This window comes from Cetorhinus maximus, unplaced genomic scaffold (genome assembly GCF_964194155.1).
Source record: "Cetorhinus maximus unplaced genomic scaffold, sCetMax3.hap1.1 HAP1_SCAFFOLD_306, whole genome shotgun sequence".
Lineage (NCBI taxonomy): Eukaryota > Metazoa > Chordata > Chondrichthyes > Lamniformes > Cetorhinidae > Cetorhinus > Cetorhinus maximus.
This window is the reverse complement of record NW_027596259.1, coordinates 329,626-345,114: the sequence shown is the minus strand read 5'-3', so window position 1 is coordinate 345,114 and position 15,489 is coordinate 329,626. Positions and strand designations below refer to the sequence as shown.

Here is a 15,489-nt window from a genome sequence, read left to right as displayed (position 1 = left end):
CGGGAAGTTGAGGGCGATGAGGAGCTGGCACGAAAGAAGAGTTGAGGCCTGGAGCAGATCAGCCATGATCTTATTGAAAGGCAGGGCAGGCTAGAGGGGCCGAATGGCCGACTCCTCTTATTTCTTATGTTCTTATGAAACGTGTCTCTGGTGAAAAGGGTCGGAAATGAAAATACAAGGCACAGGTAGTATGGAAAAGCCAGGTTGTAAGGCTTGTGAGCAGTTTCCCTAACAGTCTAGTGATCATGATTCGGTACTTTTACTGCTGTGGCCTGGGTTCGATTCCCGGTCAGGGAATGATGCAAGCTCGTAAAATGAGCTCGAATTATTTCCTGATTAAAATTATTAGCTCTGCCAGAATCAGTGGAGCGAGAGCTTGAGTTTTGCATCAGAGTTGGGAAATGTCATCCGTGCAAAAGGTCCAGAACAAACACAGAGATGAAGATAGGGAATGAAGAGAAGGACTGTGATAGGCTGCAAATCACTGACTATAGAGATGCTGGTGAAAGGAAAGATATAGCAGTAATCGGGGAGATTTTACTGTTTACACCGACACAAATATCTCCCAGATCTGGTTCCAATTCTCGTGTTAAATGAAAATAAAACTTCTCGCTCAATCTTCCACTTCTTAGCTGCACCTCCTTCCAAACATTGCAAACTCCTCTTGCATCTGTCATCCTGATATTTCTCTGTAACATTTTGATATGAAGCTGCACAGCTAATGTGAATAAAGTTTGTGATGGTAAAAATGTGTTCAACCACTCAGGAACTGAAGCACATTGATACACACACAGAAACACACTCAGGCATTTACACCAAGAGTGACAGAGGGCAACCGTTTGTCTAAGGAGAGACAAACAACCTGAGAGCAAGCATTACACCAACCTGGCTCCGTTTTTGTTCCATTTCCGACTGGAAATTTTGTGAATGTTTTCATCAATGAACGGATATAGGAAAAGTCCCGAGTTTCTGGATGGACTTTATTCAATCTAACCGATAATTAACTCTGTAGACACAGAGTTAAAACCAGGAATAATGAGAAGTGGAAACCCAAATGGATTTGGACTCCATCACTTTAACCACTCGGCCACAATGACTGACCCTATGGATAGGTTAAAGTTGTTGCTATATAAGCATAGATGGCTGCAGCAGAGAAGGAGGGCATTCGGCCCATTATGTCCGTGCTGGCTCTCTGGAAGAGCAACTCAACTACTTCCACTAATGTACATTCTCACAAAATCAATTAGTATTTGTATTGCCTCTCCTCCTTCTCCCAGTTAAAATGAAACCCAATACACGCCCGCAATCACTTTGAACTGGCACTTTTTCTGTTTCAATTTCAGATTTCCAGCATCTGCAGCATTTTGCTTTTCTTTCAATGTAGAGAGTTGAGAATCTGGAATTCCTTACCAGAATGTTTTGAGATCCATGTGTGAGCTGGTGACCCATGGGTAAATTCCCACTGTGAGAAGACGAGCTGAATGTGGGAAGGCATTCACTCAGTCATCCCATTTACTGAGACAGCAGCACCGTCACAATGGAGAGAGACCAGTCAGATACTTTGCGTATGTGAAGTGAAGTGAAGTGACTCAGTCTCCGCAACTGTTAAAACTCCAGTTTTAAAAGTTCAAAGGATTTGATCCACAATTAGTGCACTCTGGCAAGACACAAGTTAGATGTTTCGTATGTGGGGGAAAAAAATCACTTGTTCACCCCAGTTTTTGAGATTCCAGTGAGTTCAGATCTTACTGTTGGGGTTTGTTCTGCTGTTAATTGCACCCAGGACAGAACTACTGGAAGGTTCGTGAGCTTTTGTTGCTGCATCAATTGATTTCATAATTTTCTATCTTGGCCCTATTACTCCAATCATAATCAGATCATATAACATAATTTTCGATTGAATAATATTTCCTTTCAATGGTGGTGATCTTACCCAGGATTCGCGGCGAGATAGAATGTGCCCTATTCGCACTCAATGAGCTCCTTGCGCAGGCGAAGTGGGAATAGCGCATGCGCAGTTTAGTGTCTGACTGTGCATGCGCAGTGTCCGTGCTGCAGCTGCTGGGAGGTCGTCATATGGTCTGTGCAATCGGAGAGAAATGGCCGAGTTTTGGAGGGCTTGCTGCATTGTTCCAGTGAAGCCCAACGCAAACTGGAGGAACAGCACCTCATCTTCCGACTAGGCACTTTACAGCCTTCCGGGCTGAATATTGAATTCAACAACTTTAGATTTTAAACTCCCCCTCCCCACCCCGTTTCTTCCCCCTCCCTTCTGTTTTTTTTCAATAATTTATATAGATTTTTCTTTTCCCACCTATTTCCATTATTTTTAAATCTGTAACTGTAAAACCTTGTCAGTCTTTCCACCCCACCCCCACTAGAGCTGTACCTTGAGTGTCCTGCCATCCATTCTTAATTAGCACTTTTCTTAGATAATATCACCACCTTCAACACCTTTTGATCCCTTTGTCTGTGACATCTTTTGATTATCTGCTCCTATCACTGCTTGCTTGTCCCCACAACCACCCCACCCTCAACTTCTCTCCCCCCGCCCCCCACTTTAAACCATCTTATATTTCACCTCTCTCCTAACTATACTTCAGTTCTGTTGAAGGGTCATGAGGACTCGAAACGTCAACTCTTTTCTTTCCCGCCGATGCTGCCAGACCTGCTGAGTTTTTCCAGGTAATTCTGTTTTTGTTTTGGATTTCCAGCATCCACAGTAGCTTTTTGTTTTTATATCTGAGTTTTGGAGGTAATGGAGGTGGCCAAGTGGGTGGGGAGGCTTCATGAACACCTAGTGGAGGCCTCAAAAGCCGAATAAGAGCCTATCGGGCTCGCGTTAGCAACGAACTGCCCGGTAACAGCTGCAGGGCGCCCGAGTTAATGCAGCAGGGCGCATGCGCGGTCATCCTAGTCCAGGTAGCAGGAGGAGAGAATGTTGTGAATTTCTATCCTGGACTGACAGGGATGGATTTTGGAAACTCCTTTTACAGGGGATAAGAAGGGGAGGATTTACACACAGCAAACTCAAACCAAGAGAAATGTTTGTCTCTTCTCAATTTCTATTCTTGGACTGACAGGGATGATTTTTTTTACAGGATATTAGAAGAACAGGATTTGAAGGTGGGAAACTCAAACCAAACATCAAATCAAAACCTGACAGAGTCACTCGATTCATCAGAACCTGAAAGTATGTCTGTGGAGAAATGTTCAAACATCTATTTGACTGGAAATAGGGGAGAGCAAAGTCACAGAGGGGTTTGAAAAGAAGGATGTGAATTTTAAATTTGAGTTGCTGTTTAACCAGGAGCCTGTGTAGGTCAGTGAGGACAGGGTGATGGGTGAATGAATAAGATTCAGTGCAGAGGACACAGGCAGCAGAGATTAGGATAAACTCTAAGTCATCAAAGGTTGAATGTGGGAGGCCAGCCAGTCAAGTTTAGAGGCCACAAAGGAGTGGGTGAGAAACATGTGCTGAGACAGGGCCAAGTTGAGGGACGTTACTGAGATGTGTTTGGTACAGGAGGTGAGGTAATTTAAACCACACTGATTTCTTTCACCACCCGCTCATAAACGGAGAGGTGTCTTTGATTTGCTTCCCTCTTTATAAATATTCTTCAACCCTCTGTTTTCATGTGATCTAATTTTTATTAAGAACCCCACAGCAAACTCGAAATGGGACAAACTCAAAGGGTTAGTTCATTTGCACACACCCAATGGATGGTGATCGCAATGTAGCTCCTTTGCATTTGTACAGTAAATGAGGGATGAAGAAAGATTTGCAGGGCAGGGACTGCAGAGAAAAATGGTATTTTATGTGGGTTGCAGAGTCCGGAATCTAAGTCCAGTGAGGGATTCCTTCATGGAGGTCGGCAGGTTGAAAGCTGATGCTGTATAATTCACTTTTTTGGTGGAGTTGACTTCACGTGATGAGATAGCTATGCAGAGATGAATCAGTCTTGTATGTGAAGGCACAGATGTTCCAGCAGAAACAGTGTAGATGTGGCCAGGTATTCAGTCTGGGCAGAACAACTTTTCTGTTTGCTGCTTGTAGATGTTAAAATGAAAGACTGAGGTTTATCATTGCAACAAGGCAATATTATTGGTTACACAAGCTGGAGGTCCATGTCCCGTGACTCCCGCCAATTGATATTGTCTTTGACAAGGGATGTGTATCCCCTGCCTGGGTCCCCGAGATTGTTAAATGTATCAGTCATTAAGAATTGAAAGTAGGGTGCCAGGGCCCTTTGTCTCATCAGACAATTAGACTCCTGTTGGCCGGCCTGGGTCATGAAATGCAGATAGCCTTTGTACAGATCTCTTTGAATTTGGCCTGTGCAGCCCACAGTGGGACATGAATGTCTCTTCAGAGATAGTGAGTTCCAAATTTCTCTGATAATGCCAGACAGAGTCTTTTGTTCAGGGGTCACAGACAGCTTCAGGCATTTTAAAAGGTCTTTGTCCAGTTTTTAAAATCTTATAAATAAAACCATGACGATATGTATATCTATTTTCTAAAGAAAACATATAGTGTGAGATCTCAGTCCCCTCACAGATGTAAACCCACTCTTCTGATGGCAAAGATATGTGGTTGGAGGCACACCTTGGGGTGAAATATTTCACCATGGTTGTGAACAGTCTGGTTCAGTCTCAGACAGTTGTCAGGGAGAGGGATGGAATCCGTAGCTAGGGAGTGGAGTTTGTAGCGGGGACTGAAGACAATGGCTTCAGTTTTCCCAATATTTAAATGGAGGAAATTTCTGTTCATCCAGTACTGGATGTTAGTCAAATCAGGATGGTGTGACTTGGAGGGGAACTTGGAGATGATGATGTTCCCATATACCTGCTACCCTGGTCCTTCTAGGTGGTGGAGGTTGAGGGTTTAGGAGACTCTTTCTAGTTATAAATATATAAAATCCTTTTCCTTCTTTCCTTCTGCTCCCATCTCTCTCAGCCCCCCTGCTCACATAGAACCCTGAGTAGACCCAGACTGGATGGCAGGTTCCCTCCCATGAAGGACATTAGTGAACCAGTTGGGTTTTTATGATAATCCAGCAGTTTTCATGGTCACTTTTCCCTCGTGCCGGCCCCACAAATTCCCAGATTCATTCAGCTCAATTTCACAACCTGCCTTTGTGTTTTTGTGGGTTCTCTCTCACTCCCTTTTTTCTGTTTTAAATCAATTTCACAGGGTATTAGAAGACGAGCATTTACAGTTTGGAAACTCAAAGCAAACATCAGCTCAGGACCTGACGGAGTCACCCAATTTATCTTAACCTGAATATCATCGGATTGTGAACATGGAAGGAAAAAGCACCATTCACAGTGCGGAGAAACCGTACACGTGTTCTGTGTGTGGATGAGGCTTCAGCCAATCATCTGGCCTGTCAGGACATAAGTGCAGTTACAGCGGGGAGAAATCGTGGAAGTGTGCGGATTGTGGGAAGGGATTCTATTACCCTTCAGAACTGGAAACACATCGACGCAGTCACACTGGGGAGAGGCCATTCACCTGCTTCCATTGTGGGAAGGGATTCACTCAGTTATCCAACCAGCTGATACATCAGCGAGTCCATACTGACGAGAAACCTTTTAAATGTCGAGACTGCAGGAAGTGCTATAACAGTTCCAGTGAACTGATGTACCATCAACGTGTTCACACAGACCAGAGGCGATTCAAGTGCTGTCAGTGCGGGAGTAGGTTCAGGTGGTTATCTGACCTCAAGCGAATTCACACTGGGGAGAGACCGTTCACCTGCTCCGAGTGTGGGAAGGGATTCACTCAGTCATCCAGCCTGCTGACACACCAGCGAGTTCACACTGACGAGAGACCTTTTAAATGCCCAGACTGTGGGAAGGGCTATAAAAGTTCCGGGAACCTGATGTCCCATCAATGTGTTCACACTGACGAGAGACCGTTCAGGTGCTCTCACTGTGGGACTGGGTTCAAACATTCATCTGACCTCACTAAGCACCAGCGCACTCACAGTGGGGAGAGACCAACTCCGAGTGTGGAAAGGGATTCACTCAGTCATCCACCCTGTTGAAACACCAGCGAGTTCACAATGACCAGAGACATTTTATTGCCCAGAGTGTGGGGAGTGTTTTAAGGGTTCCCGGGAACTGTTTCACACCAACGAGACACCGTTCAGGTGCTCTCACTGTGGGACTGAGGTAATCATCTCAACTCACTGTCCACCGGCAACTTCACACTGGGTAGAGACTATTCACCTCATCTAAGTGTGGTTAAGGATTCACTCAGTCATCCTACCTGCTAACACAGCAGTGAGTTCACAAGTAACTACACTGATTGGATTTTACTCACACCCAGGACTGAATGATTTTCATTGGGGTCTGTTTCTGCTGATGTTAATAAACTTCAGCCCAGTTAGAGGGGTTAATATTGAGGATTAAAGTGAAATAAATTAACTTTGTGTTAAACGCAAATTGTCCCAGCCTTTTTAATATCTTTCACACAATTTACACACAAATTAAAATCAGGAATAGGCCACTCGGCCCCTCAAACCTTCTCCGCCATTCAATAATATCATGTTGACCTGATTGTAACCTTGAATCCCCATTCTCAGCCAGCTCAGATAATCTTTCACCCCCTTGATTATCAAGAATCAATCTACCTCTGTCTTTAAAATATTCAGTGACTCTGCTTCCACTGCCTTTTGGGGAAGAGTCCCAAAGATTCACGACCATTTGAGAGAAAAATTTCTCCTCATCTCTGCATTAAATGGGCGACTCTGTCCTTTTAAACAGTGACCTTTCGTTCTAGATTCTCCCACAAGAGGAAACATCCTCTCCACATCCACCCTGACACGACCCCTCAAGATCTTATATGTTTCAATCAAGTCACCTCTTACTCTTCTAAACTCCAGCAGATACAAGCCTGACCTTTCCAACATTTCCTCATAAAACAACCCGACCATTCCAGATATTAGTCCAGTGAACCTTCTCTGAGCTGCATCTAATGCATTTACATCCTTCCTTAAATAAGGAGACCAATACTGTACACAGTACTCCCAATGTGATCTCACCAATGACATGTATAACTGAAGTATAACCTCCCTATTTATATTCGATTCCCCTTACAATAAACAATAACACTCTGTTAGCTTTTCTAACCACTTGCTGCACCTGCACACAAATCAATTCCTGCTCTAGGACACCCAGATCCTCCACATCTCAGAGCTCTGCAATCTCTCATCATTTAGATAAGAAGCTTCTTTTTTATTTTTCCTGCCAAAATGTACAATTTCACATTTTCCCACATTCTCTGCCATTTGCCAGATATTTGCCCACTCACTTTACCTATCTGTATCCCTTTGTAGCCTCTTTATATCCTCTTCGCAACTTATTTTCCTCCCTAAATTTGTGTCATCAGCAAATTTAGTAACCATACCTTGGTCCCTTCATACAAGTCATTTATATAAATTGTAAAAACTTGAGGTCCCAGCACTGATCCCTGTGGCACACCACTTGTCACATCCTGCCAGCCTGAAAATGACTCATTTATGCCTATTCTGTTTCCTGTTAGCAAGCCAATCTTCTATCCATGCCAATATGGCACCCCCTGCACCATGAGCTTTTACGTTCCTCAATAACCTTTGATGTGGCACCTTATCAAATATCTTCTGGAAATCTAAGTACAGCACATCCACAAGTTCCCCATTTTACACAGCACCTGATTTGCCTTTAACAAAACCATGTCGACTCTGCCAGAATACCTTGAATTTTCCTTAGTGTCCTGCTATAACATCATTAAGATTAGCATCTAACATTTTCCCTATGACAGATTTTAAACTGACTGGCTTTTAGTTTTCTGATATCTGTCTCCCTCCCTTTTTGAATAAAAGAATTACATTTGTTATTTTCCAATCTCATGGAGCCTTCCCTGAATCTACAGAATTTTGGAAAATTAAAACCAACGGATCAACTACCTCACTAACCACTTCTTTAAGGACCCAAGGATGATGTCCATCGGGATGTGGGGAATTGTCAGCCTGCAGCTCCAGCAATTTTCTCAGAACCTTTTCCCAGGTTATTGTAATTATCTTGAGTTCCTCCCTCCCTTCCATTTACCAATTTACAGCTATTTCTGGGATGTTACTTGAATCCTCTGAATTGAAAGGCACCCGGCTAGGATGTTAAACGGTGACGTCATGCAGCAGCACTTTGGGTCTTTGTTTTGAAGAAATGGAATTTGGCTGTTCTCATTAGGAATGCTAGAGAGAGACTGATCAAGAATGTCATCATCAAATGGCACAGCGCAGTAAGAGGACCTTCACCCACCGTTTCATTGTCATAAGCTTTTTTACAAAGAGCTTTCTAATTCGCCCTAGTTTCCTTCTCTCTCTGCAGGTCCCTGATTTTCCCCGTCTCAAGCCATTGTACAATTCCTTTTTTGAAAACTTTGAGTTAAGAAAAGCAATATTGAAAGATAATCACGAGCTTCTGCAGTGTCCAGTCTGCTAAGTTCTGCAGTTTTAACAAAGTTTCCTTGACCCAATGACATGAGGAATTGGACTGAGGATTCTTATACTGTTTCTGAACCAAAAAAAATGTACTTAATCTGTTGATTTTTGAATTAAATTTTTAAACAGTTTTTTTCTGATCAAGCATCTCATAATTTTTCTCAGTCGATACACAGATTCTAATTCCTCTTGTTGTACAACCTGTTCCAGAGGCTGCTATAGAAAAGAGGGAAAGGTTTGCTACAGCTATACAAAGCCCTGGTTAGATCACACCTGGAGGACTGTGTATAATTCTGGGAACGGCACCTTATAAAGGATTAATATTTGGCTTGAAAGTTTCAGAGGAGCCGCATTGATGAGGTTGGTGGGTTTTGGAAATTGGAAGTTGTACATCCGCAGCTTGTGGCACTATTTCACCTCACTGTTCACTTCATGTTCATGTCTGACACACTCGATGCTGTTATTGGCTGAAACTGTCTCCTAGGTTTTCACTAAACATGCTCTTATTCGGCGCTCCCGCTCCTGCTGCCCAGGTTTGACCCTCATCAGGGAATGTTGTTTTCTTGTTGCTGTGTGAACTGTCACAATGAACTGATCCTGGAGTCTCTTTGCCCTGGGATCTACAAAACCCGTCACTTCCCTTTTTCTTTCATTCTCACTCTTTCATTCCCAGTTTGAGCCGAATCTCCTTTCAGACTCTTCAACAAATCCATTTGGGCAGACAAGTGGCAGCTGAAATTTAATGTTGGGAAGTGTGAAGTGATTGATTTTGGTCGGAAGGATGAGGAGAGACAACATCAAGTAAAGTGCCAAAGCAAAGTTCTGCAGATGCTGGAAACCTGAAATAAAAACAGAAAAAGCTGAAAAAACTCAGGAAGTCTGGCAGTATCTATGGAGAGAGAAACAGAGTTAATGTTTCGAGTCCAATATGACTCTTCTTCAAAGAAGCGTCATCTCTCTTCCTTCCTCCACAAATGCTGCCAGACCTGGAAAGATTTTCCAGCATTTCCTGTTTTCAAATGAAACGTACAATTCTAAAGGGGTTTCTCTGTTACACGGCGAGTGGTTAGGATCTGGAATGCACTTCCTGAGAGTGTGGGGGAGGCAGATTCAATCGGGGATTTCAAAAGAGAATTGGAGAGAAAATGCAGATCTCCGGGGAAAAGGCGGGGGAGTGGGACCAGATGAGTTAGTTTCCAGAAGAGTAAGAGATCTCCCTTTTCAGATAGAGGTGAGGATTCTTCTCTCTCTCTCTCTGAGGGCCGTTAGTCTATGGAATTATTTTCCCCAGAAAGCAGTGGAGGCTGGGTCACTGAATTTACTCAAGGCAGAATTAAATTTTTGATAGACAAGGGGGTCAAGTGTTATGGGGGTGGACAGGAAAGTGGAGTTGAGATCTCAACCAAATCAGCTGAGATGTTATTGAATGGGGGAGCAGGCTTGAAGGGCTGAATAACCTACTCCTGCTCATAAGTCCGATGTTGCTTTGAACCAGGCCAAATGGCCTCTATCTCTGGCGTAACCTTGGCTCTGATTGTATAACACTATGAGGGGCTCGAGGGGAAAATGGTCTATTCCTGCTCCTATTGCAGCCCATCTGTCTCTAATTTTAGTAAATTAGCCACACCCACAGAACCACACACACACACATGCTGACTTTACAATACCCCATCTTAATATTATGAAAAAAATATAATGGCTTCCTGACAGATGAAAGTGTTGACTATCACTCTGCAGACATATCAGCATTTCTTACAGTCTGTAATAGAAATGAATAGGTTTATTGAAGCAGATTAACATATTTATTCACCATCTCACAGAATGACTGAGAATCACCTTAAAGCTGAGGGCACCAATATTAAAATATTGAATATTAAGTCCTGAAAAAAGCCCTGAAAATGGATTTCACTATTTGGAAGGAGGTGCAGCTAAGAAGTGGAAGATGTGAATGATGTTATTGATGATTGAGAGGAATGCATTGCAACTTTGGGGTTTTTGTAGGTCGATTGCCTTCTTGACTTTGAAATTCAGAACAAGCTGAGGCTCCAGTTGGAAAACAACATTTTTATCTTTGTTATTTGCCGTATGACACTTGCCACTTGCATTCCCAGCTAGTTCAGGTGGTAGAGTCTGTGACCCTTGCTTTCAGGGCAGTGAGTTCAAACCCCACGCTGGACTCCATTGATTTTTAAACTTTGCTGCTTCAATGGGTGATCCCCAGCTCTCCATTCCTCCGGCAGTGTCACTGCTCAAACTGAGTCTTTCTCCATCCCGCTTTGTTAATATCACAGCCGCTGGTTTATGACTGAAACTGCCCTTTCCTTCAGCGTGGGAGACAAGTTTGTAGGTGCGGTCTAATTTACAATGAATGATGACACTTTGAAAGTGGCAAGTTCCACTCAAGCCCCTGGACCAACAAAGCAGCGCAGCCGCAATGGGACAGATTTATCTTCCCGTTGTTCAAACTGGCACAAATTTCCCTCCTGATCAATCAGTTGGAACCGCTCTTTGAAAGCAGCACGCCGGGCCGAATGGCCTCTTTATGTGCTGTAACTTTCTATAATTTTCATTTCCATCCCCACTGCTGCTGCCTTCACAGTCATTCTATCATCTTACAACCCATTCCAGCAAAATCCACCTTCTTCCCTTGTGTTCAGCTCTTTTGACGTCATGGGACTGAGCAAATTCAGTGGGAAGTTTCCTTGTCATTTAACACGGGATTTGGAACCAGATCTGGGAGATGTTTGTGTCGGTGTCAACGGTAAAATCCGCCCCATTACCATCCATATTTTGCCTTGTACCAACCAACATGTTTATCGTTACCGCTTTGCAACCTCTCACTGTCCTTCTCTTTCTGCCTCCGTGTTTGTTCCCGACGTATTGTACACTTGACACTTCCAGCTCTGATGTGAAACTACAATTCTCACTCCTTGCAGATTCTGGCAGAGATGTTTTCGATCAGGAAGTCATTGATGTTTGTTTTTACACGAGCAATAACTTTTCATTTCCTGAATTGGCACCTAGCGCTGGTTGTGGTGGTGGGAGAGCAGAATCCAAACGATTGGACAACCATGGAGCTGCTTCCGAGCATTTTAACCTGGATGACCCATGATACCCTTGCCTTTGATTTTCATTTCAGGCCTTTATCACCAGAGGTAAGTTTCTTCTACAAAATGGCAGCTTGAGACAAGCGTCTTTTTCAGCCAATGAAAACAACGGTTGCTGTGAGCTGCAACATGAAACCGACAGTGAGGCGAAATAGCCCCACAAGCTGCTCATGTGTAACATTCAATTCAGCTGGCGTGCTGCTTTCAAACAGCAGTTGCGATTGGTTGATCGGGAGCGCTCTCTGTGCCAGTGTCAACAGTGGGCAGTAAAATCTGTCCCATTAACTCCTATCCTTTGTCTTGCACCAATATCTCTTTCATCCGTGCTGTACAACGTATCACAGGCCTTCTCGCCTGCTTTCACACTCTCACTCTACCTCTCTGTTTGTCCTCGGCCTGTTCCGCATGTGACATTTCCAGCTCTGATGTGAAACTTCTCCTCTCACTCCACTGATTCTGGTAGAGCCGTTCTGTGTTTTCTGTTTTCAATCAATAATTAAATCACGTTTGTTCTAACAATTTCACAAAACCGTCATTCTCTGACCAGAAACAAAAGTCTGTCACAGCAGTAAAACCACCGAATTCCTATCCACGAGACCATCAGTGAAGCTGTCAACAACCCTAGCGGCTACTTTGGCCTATTTTTCCATTCCAGACCATTTTCACCAGACACAAGTTTCTCCGACAAAGGGGCGCGTTTAGGTAAAACACAAACAGCTTCTTCAGCCAATGACAACAATGATGTCATTGTAAGTTGACTGGCCGGTAAGTGCTTTGTGTGAGGCACAGTGTGTTAATAACCAGCTTAGGGCGCGGGAGTTAAGGTAGATGTATAAATAAATTAACTAAAACTTTTAAAATAATATAAAATAATTAAAATAAACACCTGAAACATATTGCTGTGCGGTTAATAAACGTTAATAAACGTACAAATATTTAAAAAGCACAGTAAATTGTACCATACAGAGGGATTATCTAAGTTAATAAAGGAAGTAATTAAATTAAGTTAACTAAATAAAATAAGTAACATTGACAGGACAGGTGTAATTGCAGTGGTGGAATGTCGGCCCTTTTGGACACCAAGATGATCCAGGACAAACACGTCTGCAGAAAATGTAAACAGCTAGATGAATTCCGGATCAGGATTATTGATCTAGAAGCCAAACTGCAGGCACTGCGCAACATAAGGGATGGGGGAAAATACATGGGCTCTTCGTTCCAAATGATAGTCATGCCTTTAAAAATTGAGTAATCTATTGTGGTTAGTGGTGAGGGCCAGGAGGATGTGACCGTGAGTGAGGCAGGTAAAGGGACCGAGCAGACAGTAGTGGAGGAGCCTCAGACGTTTCAATTGCCAAACAGGTTTGAGGTGCTCACAACCTGTGTGGGCAAAAAGGAAATACGCAAGGTGGAGGAGCAAACTAGCCATGGCACCATGATACAGGGAGCTGTTCAACTATGGGGAGCAAACAGGATTGTAGCGGCAGTAAGGGACAGTATGGTGAGGGGTATTGACACTCTTCTCTGCAATGAAGAGCGAGAGTCCAGACGGCTGTGTTGAGTGCCTGGTGCCAGGATTTGGGACATTTGCTCAGGGATGGAAAGGAACTTGCATTTGGAGGGGTTGGATCCAGCTATGATGGTACATGTAGGTACTAATGACAAAGACAGGACAAGGAAAGAAATTCTGCATAGTAAGTATGAAGAGATAGGCACCAAATTTAGAAGCAGAGCCTCAAAGGTAATACTCTTGAGAAAGAGAGAAGGAAATGGAGACGAATCCATCAACTCTTTTTAAATAATGGGGACATTGACATCATGGGTGGAAGGTCCTCTTACTGCGCTGTGCCATTTGATGCTGACATTGTTGATCAGTCTGTCTCCAGCATTCCTAATGAGAACAGCCGAATTCCATTTCTTCAAAACAAAGACCCAAAGTGCTGCTGCATGACGTCACCGCTTAACATTCCAGACAGCTCCATTGGGATCTTTACAGCGCAGGGTTTGTGCAAGGCAGTGGGGATCACGGTCACCTCATACACAAATGGTTCTCTGTTTGAAACCAGGAAGTAGCATTATCAAAATACAGAGCGGGGAAAAGTCGCATCGTTACTGTTTTTTTGTGAAATAGTCAATGGCTGTGTTACCTCACAGCCATGTGACATTTATACTGCCCAGGTTTTGAATGATATTCTGAAAAATGCACTGTCCTTAAGGAAGGAAGAAGGATGGGGGCCGAATTGCACTAAGATAGTTCGCATACGTGTGAGGTGTTGAATGAGCTGCTGATGTGCTGTGTTATCTGATGATTCTAACATTAGATCAATTTCTCTGCCGCATGGCTAAGGTTTTCAGCCGAATTATACTTCCACAAAGCAAGGTTCAGAAGTGCACTAAGACTGCACGGTTTGACATTTTCGGTCGTTTGCAAGGAGCTGCGCTTGTTTTTGTTGTGTTGTGGTTATCACATTTGTTTTAGACACCGAGGATTCCCTGATTCGAAATTCACTGCAGAACAGCTGAACTGGCAACATTTGTGGAAATTTTTCTTGCTGTCGTTGACAACCTGGATCTGTGTGACAATGAATTTTGATGAGATGGGAGGAGGGGGAGGGGCGAGGGAAAACATTGAATGCTTCTTCTTTGAGTGCTTTTGAACCACCAAACTTTTAGTTGACAGCCGAATGCACTGACCAATGGTACTACACAGACTGATGCAACTTCTGCGTTCCTTGTACAAAAAGTCTCTTTGGACACCAGAACATAACTTTCTCAGCTTTTGAAAAATGCGCTGCCTTGTTGGTTTTTTAAAAAATCATTTTTAAGACCAAGTGAGTAACTTCAGACTTGCTACATTTCCTGCCGTCTTGCATCCAATTACCTGACCCATCTAACTTTGCAGCCTCTCATTGTCCAGCCCATCGCCTACTTTTCCACGGAACTTGGTTTCATCAGCTAAACCTTAGCCACAGGCTCCAACAAGAGTTGAACTCGCGACCCCTGGTTTACGAGACCAGTGCTCTAACCACTGAGCTATGGAACCAATTGCCAACTACAATGCACGGAAAGTTGACCATAATCAGTGGACGAGGACCAGGGTAAAGTTCCAGACAAATGACATTTGACCTGCCTGGAAACATCTGAGAGGGAGAACAGAAAGTTAAAAGATGCGACATGAAAGAGACAGAATTTGATGTGTGTCAGTTACTTTCATTGATGAATTTCTGCCGCTTGTCGCCTTGTCAGTTTCACAGGAGCCGCAGGGATGAGGTTGGCGGCACCTGGTTAAAATGAGGAATAATGGGAACTGTAGTCAGCAGGATTCAAACCTACAGGGGGAAAACACAATGGATTTCAAATCCATCACCTTAAATATTGAGGTATGAGTAACAGCTGCTCCAGAGCTCAAATGTGTTCTTATCAAATCAGAGATGGCGACAAAATAAGTCATTCGGCCCATCGTGTCTGTGCTGGCTCTCTGGAAGAGCAACTCAATCAATTCCACATGCCCGCCTTTCCCCCACAACAACTTATATTGGGATCTTTACAGCGCAGGGTTTATAGAGGCGAGTGGGGTCATATTCACTTCACATATGATGAAGCTGCGGTTTGAAACCTGGCAAGAGCATTATCCAGGCTTGTTTATTTGAGTGAGGGAAAGTTCGATAATTTACGTTTGTTGTAAATATGAACACGAGGGTTGGAATCCTGCTGACTAAAGTTTTCACCATGTGATTTTAACCAAATTAATTATCAGTTAATTAGAAGGAAACCCATCCAAATACGTCCGTATTTTCTGATTCCCATTCATTTGTCAACATTCAGGCAATTTGCTTTCGGAAATGGAACAAACACTGAGCCAAGTTGGTGACAGCCTTGCTTTCTGTGTATGTGTC

General features: G+C 43.5%; 1 protein-coding gene and 1 non-coding gene across 2 annotated transcripts in view; one reads left to right on the top strand and one right to left on the bottom strand.

Annotated features, from left to right (window-relative positions):
- Positions 1-2,897: 2,897 nt before the first annotated feature.
- Positions 2,898-15,489, top strand: part of LOC144673177 (uncharacterized) — a 273,637-nt gene continuing 261,045 nt past the window's right edge. Inside the window, exon 1 of the mRNA XM_078535144.1 lies at positions 2,898-3,201. The gene's annotated coding sequence lies outside the window, so the exon portion shown is untranslated. The remainder of the gene's footprint in view (positions 3,202-15,489) is intronic.
- Positions 14,564-14,636, bottom strand: trnat-cgu (transfer RNA threonine (anticodon CGU)). The gene has a single exon. It is a non-coding gene; the product is annotated as a tRNA-Thr (tRNA).